This window comes from Miscanthus floridulus, chromosome 14 (assembly GCF_019320115.1).
Source record: "Miscanthus floridulus cultivar M001 chromosome 14, ASM1932011v1, whole genome shotgun sequence".
Taxonomy (NCBI): domain Eukaryota; kingdom Viridiplantae; phylum Streptophyta; class Magnoliopsida; order Poales; family Poaceae; genus Miscanthus; species Miscanthus floridulus.
Genome location: NC_089593.1, coordinates 33,706,995 through 33,716,821, shown reverse-complemented (window position 1 = coordinate 33,716,821; position 9,827 = coordinate 33,706,995). Strand labels below are relative to the sequence as shown.

General features: G+C 45.1%; 1 non-coding gene across 1 annotated transcript; it reads left to right on the top strand.

The window, feature by feature from the left end:
- The first annotated feature begins 358 nt into the window (after positions 1-358).
- Positions 359-467, top strand: LOC136506237 (small nucleolar RNA R71). Its single transcript, XR_010771461.1, has one exon. It is a non-coding gene; the product is annotated as a small nucleolar RNA R71 (small nucleolar RNA).
- The last annotated feature ends 9,360 nt before the right edge of the window (positions 468-9,827 follow it).

Below are 9,827 nucleotides of genomic sequence, written 5' to 3'. Positions count from 1 at the left end.
AAGTTCATATCCTCATGAATTTCAGGGCAGTTGTTCTTTGAATGCCCAGTGTTTACATACTCTTCACACGTCATGCGGGAATCATGAATGTGCATGACTTCTTGCTTTTCTATGGCTCGGTCTTCGAGCTTCCTCATCAGCAGGTCCTTATTGGCAGACAACATGTCTACCTCCGCCTCTCTTGTGGGTCTGAAGACATTCTTCATTCCAACTTTGGTTGGAGGCCATCTTCTCTATGAGAGATGTTGCACCTGGGACTATGAGTGATAAGAAAGCACCTTCAGTAGTAGCATTCATATTCTCACGGGTACTATTGGTCAACCCGTGGTAGAACGTCTACATGAGTAGCCAATTCTCTATCCCATGATCAGGACATTCTGATATATAATCTTGAAAGCATTCCCATGCCTCAGGGATAGATTTATCGTGTTGCTGCAAAAAACTTGAAATTCTCCCATGCAGAGCATTAGTCTTGCCTGTAGGAAAGAACTTCGCTAGGAAGGCAGTGGAACAGTTATCCCATTTAGTGTTTCTATCTTTGTTGGCATAGAACCATTGCTTTGCCTTCCCCAAAAGTGAGAATAGAAAGAGGCAGAGTAGTATGGCGTCTCTGGTTACTCCCTTGATGGTGAAAGTGCTGTAGATCTCTAGAAATATTGGACATGAGCACTCGCATCTTCATGTGCCTTTCCACAAAACTGGTTGGCTTGCACCATGTTGACGAGAGCTGGCTTGAGTTCAAAACCATTGTCTCTGGCATTGACTGCCAGTCTAGTACGAATGTTAGCCGTAGTTGGAGCAGAGAATTCATGGAGAGTCTTGTCAGCCATGGCTTCAAAAACTGGTGTTAAACTATGCCTTGTCTGGTTGTCTTCCGATTCTAAAGTTGAGACTTTCTTGAGTTTGGCTCTAGTTCTCTAGATTAATGCTTATGGATCTTCAACGTAGTTTGTCGAAAGGTCAAAACCGGTTATACATTACCCTGCATAAGATACAAAAGTAGACAGAACAAGGGTAATCATACTTGAGCAGAGGTCAGTGGTCATCTCGATCACATCAATAAGTATAAGTTTATCAATATTTCCTTCTTGCCTAGCTACCTCCCCCGGCAACAGTGCCAAAAATGCTTGTTGGTATTTATTAATGTGTCACTTGTTTTAAGTAGTCACCCTATGTTGTTGACATTCCTTAGCATCTTTTACTAAGTTGTCATCCCTAGTGATGGTGCCATAAATGCTTGTTGATACTACCTAGTGCCACTTCTAGAATGACACTAAGAAGTACATTAATATTTTATGTGACTAGAAAGAATATATATAAATGAAAGGAATCTACAAGCACACAGATAATATACCAATGTAGCACTTTACCCAAGAGTATTACAGGTATCGTATTTTTATTTTTACCACAGGGAAGGATGGGTAGTTGGAATATATTGATAACTTATACACATGATGGAGAAGTAAACCATAACCAAACTTCTACTCACAACAGGGGTAAGTCAAGAGATAAATGTATATGAATGGTAAGTAATAACTAATCATTGATCACTCAGAGTACTCCTTTCTATGGCATTAGCATGGCTAAGTAGAATATTAGAGGAAGAATTCCTAAGTCATTCTTAATTGTAAGTCAAAGCATACGTTGATTAGTGCAATTACACTTAGTAGTCATGGCTAAGATCAACTTCATATCTACACATAAGGGATATTACTAAGGAAGATTAAGAACAGAGCTTGCCTTCCTTTTGTAACTGCATCCTACTTGTCCTATATTCGGGGAGGGGACTACAAAGGTCTCAACGAAAGAGTCACATCCACGATCTACCACATGGCCCAGAGTATTGGGTGCATCCATAGGTAAGCAACATATAAGCACCATGCTTACACAATATTGACCACTCACCCCGTGTACATCAGAGCGAGCGCTATATGAACTTATGTTTGAATATAATTATAATCTAGCTATACTAAGCATATAATCAAAGTAAACAATGAACATTATAACTAGCAACATGAATGATATGATGAACATTGTCATGACAATTGTAGCAAACATATAAAAGTAATGAGAGATACAAACAAGAGAGGGGTACAAGAACTGTACCAAACCACGCCCTTGACAAGATTAGGAATCCAAGCGAAGCTTGTCTCCCTCTAGACCTAGCCTACCTAGCTATGCAATAGAATATAGTGGAGCTCTGAGGATGATTAGGGTTTCTATCTTCTCTTGATTGAATGCAATCCCCTAGGGAGGGGGTAGGGGCTGGTATATATAGGTTGGAGTATCAATCCTGAGCCCTCGGATCAAACCGACTTGAAAGGACGGCGTAGATGCAAATCCTAAGGCGGTGGAGAACCGACATTGCAACGGGGAGCTGACATGTGGGCCGTAGGGGCCAACTAGCCTACAGGTGGGGCCGGCCAGCCCCACCTATCATCCACCTATGGTCTTCTTTGGTGTATTACCTTCTGGTATCCTCTAGAACCTTCTAGAGTTGTTTTCGCTGTGGATAAGCTCGATTAATTCTGACTTATAGGTCCACCTTGACGGTTTTATGAATAAACCCAGCTAAAAACATAGATTCACCAAAACTTGTGGAATTTGTTAGTTTAAACCCCTAAACCTATGTGGGTGATCATATTCATGCCCTTATATATGTTATATTGATGGTTTATAATTTTTGTTATCTACCATCAACAGCCGTTCACCGGTGAAGTTGAAGTGGCAATTGCCCTCCACCAGCTGCAATTGAAGAAGCCGACGATAGTCTATGAAAATAGAATGAATTGGAAAGAAATCGAGTTACATTATTTACCCTGCAGCATCCATGGTACCGACATCCTGGGTTTCCATCACTCCATGAAATCCATCGAGGTATCTTCAAGCCGTAGCAACAAAAAAGTGGTGGCTCGTATGCATAGGGGTGGTTCTCGACACAACACGGGATGGGCGGCCCCCTCCCATTGTAGCCTCCTTCGCTAGAAGCCGGTGTCCCTGGGATGGTGCTAACCACTGGGAGGAGTTGGAACTAGATGTAGCCATGGAGCAGTCAGGATTCAAAGTGTTGCACACTCTGAGTGAAGAGGTCAGCCCAGGTCTTTTGTCTATGTTTTTGCCTCCTGCCAAGGCGACAAAATGTCCTTCAACAGATTCTAAGACTTAATGTCAGATGGATAGGCAGTACTCATACATACTAATCTAGAGGTTTCATCAGTACATATAAACTTCATTAACATAAATGTTCACAAATTCTAAGACTTAATGTCAGATGGATAGGCAGTTGCTAAGGTACTCAATTGGTTGATACGGTCTCGAAAGCCAGAGGTAGTGAACCGCAGCGAAGAGGATAGCATCTCCATCTACAGACACATTGTACCTATAAAGTATGTCTACTTCCTGTCTAGTCCTGCAAAGCACAAAAATCTCTCCATAAATAGGGTCTTGAACGATTCTTGTCAAATTTTGTGGTCCAAGAAGGTGACGAACAGCGGCTTCAACAATCAACAGTCAGTCCAGGTGAATGCTCCATCCCCAATAACAAACAACATCATCTGGGGTCCGGGTGCCACCCCTTGCCGCCAAAAAGCAAGGTTGCTCACATTGAAATGACTTCTTCCGAAGTAAGACATATATTGCAATAAAGAAGTTCCTAATATGAACAAAACTGATATTGAACCCAAAACCAATTGGAGCCAAATGCTAACAGGGGGTGACTAAATCCATCTAACCTTCACGAGGCGTTGTCCACGACGACAATGCAAGGTGCTCGAGGCAGGGCAAGTACAGGTGATGGGTCAAAATGCAGATGAAGCAACGGGTCGGGAGAATGAAGATGAAGCAACAACAAGTAGGGAGAACTAATGGATTCATATTGGGGTTTTTTAGTTGGTCGAACCACTGCCAAGGCGCCAACAAGACCCAAGGAGAGTTGGGAATGGTCTAGGCGCTTCTAGGTTTGTTGCCAAACGGACGGTCCAGATTGATCGGCGGCGAGAACGGATGACACGGGATAAGTTAAGCAGTGTTTGTATTAAGCCGACCATTACTACGCTAATCCAATGCTATAATATGGCGATTGTTAGTGGCTAAACTGCTTTTAGATTCTGCAAGAAACAACCACAACTGTACATGATAGTTTTTTCCCTTTTCATTCATAAAAATACAAAAAAATTAAAAAACATTCGTCGAGAGATCAAATCCGTGCACTGGCATTTGGAAGTAGTATTGGAAAGAACTTGCTTTGCATTTCATATAAAAAAGGTGGCATTGAAGAGATCAAATCTGTGCGAATAGAATTTTTTTCATTGATTGATTATATATAACTAACATATAGACACAATTTGGATGAGTATATGATTGTACTCGTCTGGAAGCATAATAACTAACCTAAACTATTAAAACTACTTATACTAACTGTAAACTACTTAATCTAAATATATGATCCTTTTGCAGAGAGGACCATGCTCGTCTCGCTCGCTTGGGAGGAGGCAAGGCAAAGTCGGAGTCAGGGTCAGAGTCATCGAAGTCGTCGTTGGAGGAGTCATTGTCATCTTCGGTGTCGTCCTCATCCTTGACGTCCTTGTCCTTCTCCTTCAGGTCCTCCTTCTTAGAGCTCCATGGAGGACTATAATGAGACATCCCATCACCGAAGGAGAAGTTCTCCTTGAAGGAGTGGTGGGAAGACAATTCTTCCTCGCTGGATGATAGGCTACTTAGAAACTTGATGGGGCTATCCGACATTTTCTTTGTAGATTGGAAGGGAAGGGGATGATGGAAGAACAAGAGGGGTCATTTCAGAGGGCACTAGGCCTGAAGTGTATGTAGAGCAGTGGGTACATGGCTCTTAGGCTTTAGGCCATGAAAGTAATTGGGATTTGACAGCCTTGGAAGTTGAGGCAATTCAACACTCATGCTGAATTTATCGCCGGTTGACCAAACACTACTTTAGGGCTGGCGAGCAAAATGCGTATCCCAGTCGGCCCGGCTTTTCATGCGACAGAGAAAGTGCAACCCCAATACCACTACCGCATCTATCATTCACCCATCGGTGCTAGATGTCTAAACTACCGGTTTTAGTCCTAGGAGGCCTCGCTATCGTTCCAACCGACGGTGCAAGTATCACACCGTCTTTTCTATCGCTACGGCAGTGAAAGTGGCGACAATGATAAATCAATTTGTAGTAGTGTAGTAGTGTGGCCATGGTCTAGAGCAGCTATGTGGAGGTGGTCACCACCACGACCGGTATACACTGCCCTAATATTCTAGAGAGAGGGGGAAATCTAGTTGGTCACCATCACGCCTAGGGCGGTGAACCGCCCTATTTTTCCAGAGAGTTTGGTTTTTGGGGGGTTTGATTGGGTGGTTGAAAGGTCCTTGTTTGGTTTTGGTAATTGAGTGACAACTTAGGTGGACTAATTGTGTTTATGTGAGATACACAGGTGATTAGTCCACAGGTACATGTGTATGAGCAACATATGCCATGGAGGTGAAAATGGCTTGGAGATGTTGCAAAGCTCACACATGTGATGATGAAGGAGCTTAAATGCACATGAGACATGACATTGAGTCATATGATCAAGGTGGAGAAGATCAAGACAAGACTTGGCTTGATGGACCGGTTGCAAGCGTGAAGGGCAAGTCGAAGGCTTTGGAGTGATGGACCGCGTGGCGGTGAAGCTTGAGCGAGACTTGGCGCCGATGGACGATGGCAACGGTGAAGAGCAAGTAGAGTCAAGATCGATGAACCAATATGATCATGTGATGATATGAAGTGGATCATATCATTGTTGATCATGTTGGTGCATGTGTTGCATCGACATTGGAGGAGATGGAATGGAATGCGCAAGGCAAAGGTATAACCAAGGGCATTTCATTTCACCGGTCATAGGTGTGTAGAGAAGTTTATGACCGGGTTTAGGATAGATGGCCGTACTATCAAGAGGGGCAAACTTGTTTGCATATCGGTCATCTAGTGCCACTCGAGTGATCTAACTTTGCATTGACGCTAGGATCGAGTGGCGTGGCAAGTTGAGTGGCTAACATCCTTTGGGAAATGATTGTGAAAATGCTAACACACATACACATGTTGGTGTACACTTGGTGGTGTTGGCACATTTACAAAGGAGGTGGTGTTTGCAGGGTTGAGATGGGTTGAGATTCGGCGCTTTCGGGAAAATGGAATGCCTATTTTCTATTGTGCCGGATGCAAATTCTTGTGGTTAGCACACTTGAGCAAGGGTGAAGAGAATGGAGAAGATGCTGGCGTCGGTCAACTGACCGGACGCTGGATCTGAATGCACCGGACGCTGGCAGGCTACGTCCGGTCGCACTGACGTGGAGTGTAGTAGTAGCTGGAGAGTGACCGGACGCTGGCTGCGTCCGATCGTGTTCGACCGGACGCGTCCGGTCATGCTCGGGAGCTTACTGGAAATGACCGGACGCTGGAGGTTCAGCGTCCGGTCAGTTGAGTGCTGCTACGTCCGGTCAGGTCAAGTGACCGTTGGAACTGGGACACATGGTCGTCTATGGGCGACCGGACGCTGAGGTCCAGCGTCCGGTCAACACGACCGGAGCGTTCGGTCGGTCCGACCGTTGCCTAGTGAAGGGGTAACGGCTAGTTTAGCCCCTGGGGCTATAAATAGAAGTGGCCCTCGGCCATGGCTGGTGTGGAGCACCTTGGGGGACTTTGTGTCCATGCTTGAGAGTGCTTAGGAGCCCTCCATCACACATATACTTGATAGTGATCATTCAATTGTGTGAGTGAGCGATTCTAGTGCGATTGCATCATGAGGTTGCATCGAGTGGCACTAGGTGATCGAGTTGCAAGCCGGTGGTGCTTGTTACTCTTGGAGGTTGCCACCTCCTAGACGGCTTGGTGGTGGTCTCCGTCGAAGCGCGCAAGAAGCTTGTGCGGCGCTCCGGAGAAGTGCTTGTGAGGGGCATTGTGCTCGCCCCGCAGGAGCCGCGAAGAGCAACTCTAGTAAAGCATGTCATTGAGCTACCCTCACTCAAGGGGTAGGTTCTTGCGGCGCCCGACGTGCGGGCTTAGCGGGTGATGCTAATTAGCCGCCGAACCACCAAGTGAGCGGTCGACACAATGGGGACTAGCGTGTTGGCAAACACGTGAACCTCGGGAGAAAAATCATCATGTCAACCTTGTTCTTCCCGTTGGTTTGCATCCCCATTACACAAGCTTGCAATTACTTTTATACATATTAAGCTTGTGTAGTTGCTCTTGTAATTAGATAGCTTGTGTAGCTTGCTAATTACCTTCTTGCTTGTGTAGCATAGAAGTAGCTCCCTTGCGTGGCTAATTTGGTTTTAGTAACCTTGTTAGTCACATTGCTTAGTTTGTGTAACTAAGTATTTGCGCTCTCTAATTAGGCATTGGTTGCCTTGTTATTGAGCATTGCTAGTGAGCTTAGTTAGCTTTGTGCTTTTGCTTACTAGCATGTGTAGGAGCTCCCTTGTCGCTTAAAGTACCAGTGGCATAGGTTTGTGTAACCGTGCTCCTAGAATTGTTTAGGAGAGCTCTAGCTAGTCCGGCACCTTTGTTGCATAATTGTTATCTTTGCAAGGTGCTAGTGAACACATATAGTGGGGTATAGTCTTGGCTAGACCAATAGTTTTAATTCCGCACTTGTATCGGTTAGCCGACGCGATTAAGTTTTAGAAAAGACTATTCACCCCCCCTCTAGTCGCCATCTCGACCCTTCAGTGGTCACCCCCTAGGGTGCTGCCACCGCCACCCCTATCCGGTGCCCAACTGGCCATTGAGACAACCGTTGGGGGCACCACCACCCCTAGGGCAGTGCCACCACCGCTTGTCCTGTGTCCACGCAGAATTTGACTCCAAGGGGTAACGACTCTATTTCATGGTGGGGTTATAAATAGCCCCTGTGGCTGGCCACGACCACTCTCTTGGAACCCCAAAGTGTGAAGATTTCATATTGTGAGCAAGCAAACACACTCCACTCACTTCTACACTTGATTTCATCATCTTGAGTGAGATTAGAGAGCCTCTAGTGCATTGCATAGTGGTCTTGCATCTTGTGGCACTAGTTGGGCAATTTGGGCTGGTGGAGATCTTGTTACTCTTGGTATTTGTTGACACCTAGTTGGCCTAGTGATTGGAGGATTGTTGAGTGGCTATCGGTGATTATTACTGGCTACAATCATGGTGCTTGTGAGGGGTTCTTGTGCCTTCCCCGTGGGAGATCAGGAAAGGCAACTCTAGTGGATTGCACGTGGCTTGTGGATCCTCATCTTGTGTTGGTTGTGCAGCACCCAGTTGTGGGCTAGGCGTGTGATGCCTATTAGCGCGTTAACCTCCAAGTGTGTGAATCGCCACAACGGGGACTAACTTGCTGACAAGTGTTGACAATCATTAATATCAATTATAAACCATCAATATAACCTGCATATATACATAATTCTATCACCAAACATAGGAATAGGGGTTTATACTAATGAATTCCACAAGTTTTGGTTATTTTATGACTACAGGAGGATTTAATCAGAAACACGTTGTTGACGGCTCCTAACACCCTCTTTTGCCATCAACACTTAGTCATAAAATGTATAAAATCAAGCAAGAAGCAACATTTTATGTTTAGATTTTACTTGGTTCCACGTGTATTTGGAGAATTGTGCCTGCAGGGACAAAATAGTCAAAGAGGAGCAAAACCAAGCCTTCTAGAAGCCATCCACATGGCCTGCAGAGGCAGGGCCCACAAGAAGGCGCCGCCTGGTGCCATAGTGGCACCGCCCAGCCCCACCTAGTGCCCTACCACGTCACTGATCTATGGGAAGGTAGCCTAGAGCCTTGAGAAGCATTGATTCAATGTCAGTTCAACATCAAGGGCTCAAACAGAGCATCACATGATCGCTGACATGCCAAGGCAATATAACCAACATGACAAACATCTTCAGCCACCCAAACCCACTCATGATATGTGGGCCAAGCTTCTAGAAGAAAGGGGGGAGGCCCCACCTATCATTGGTGGCTGGTTGGCCCTATAAGGGCGCCGCCCAGAGCCCCACTTTAGCTCCACCGCCTCTCATTTGGACAGCATGCAAAGAAGCACAAGTGGAAGCCATCCCAAGCATTGGTTAAGTCAGTTTCAGTGGAGGTTTGATCCAAGGGCAAGGAGAGGACGTCATGTGGATCACTGACGTGGCACTGGAGTAACCCCTACTCCACCTTAGGCTATAAATAGGACCCTCACCCCTCACTTGTAACACACACCATAAGAGAAACTCTCTCTACTCTCAAGATGTAGTCTTAGTGTGAGCTTTAGTGGGAGTTAGAGTGAAGAGGAGCTCTTCCTATAGTCTGGAGTGGTCTTCAAGAGTTAGGTATAGCTTTGTATCTCTCTTGTAGTACTTTCCTTATTTCATTATATTGCTTTCTATGCAATATGTTAGTATCTTCTTTATTGTTTATCTAGTTCATGCCTTCGTTGTTTAGCTAAGTATGGTTAGTATAGTTGTATCATACCTTAGTATGGGATCTCCGCTTGCATCGTTAGCATAGACATGGTGTTTAGGCTAGTGTTTACCTGAGTTTGTGTCCAATCCCACGGATAATTGTGGTAGCCCCAGAGGTGACAACTCTATAAGGTCTTTGTAATCCACCACTTTTGGATTGGTGTTTTCGTAGAGCTTTTGGGCAGCCTTCCCCCGACCACTATTTCTCACTTCCTTCGAGCGTCGGAAAGGTACTATTGCTCCAAAATATTATTGTGTGTGATTGCTATGTCTAACCCGTTCCTAGTTATCCTGTCTGGTCTGCTCTAGAATATAGAGAAGAACTTAGGAAACTC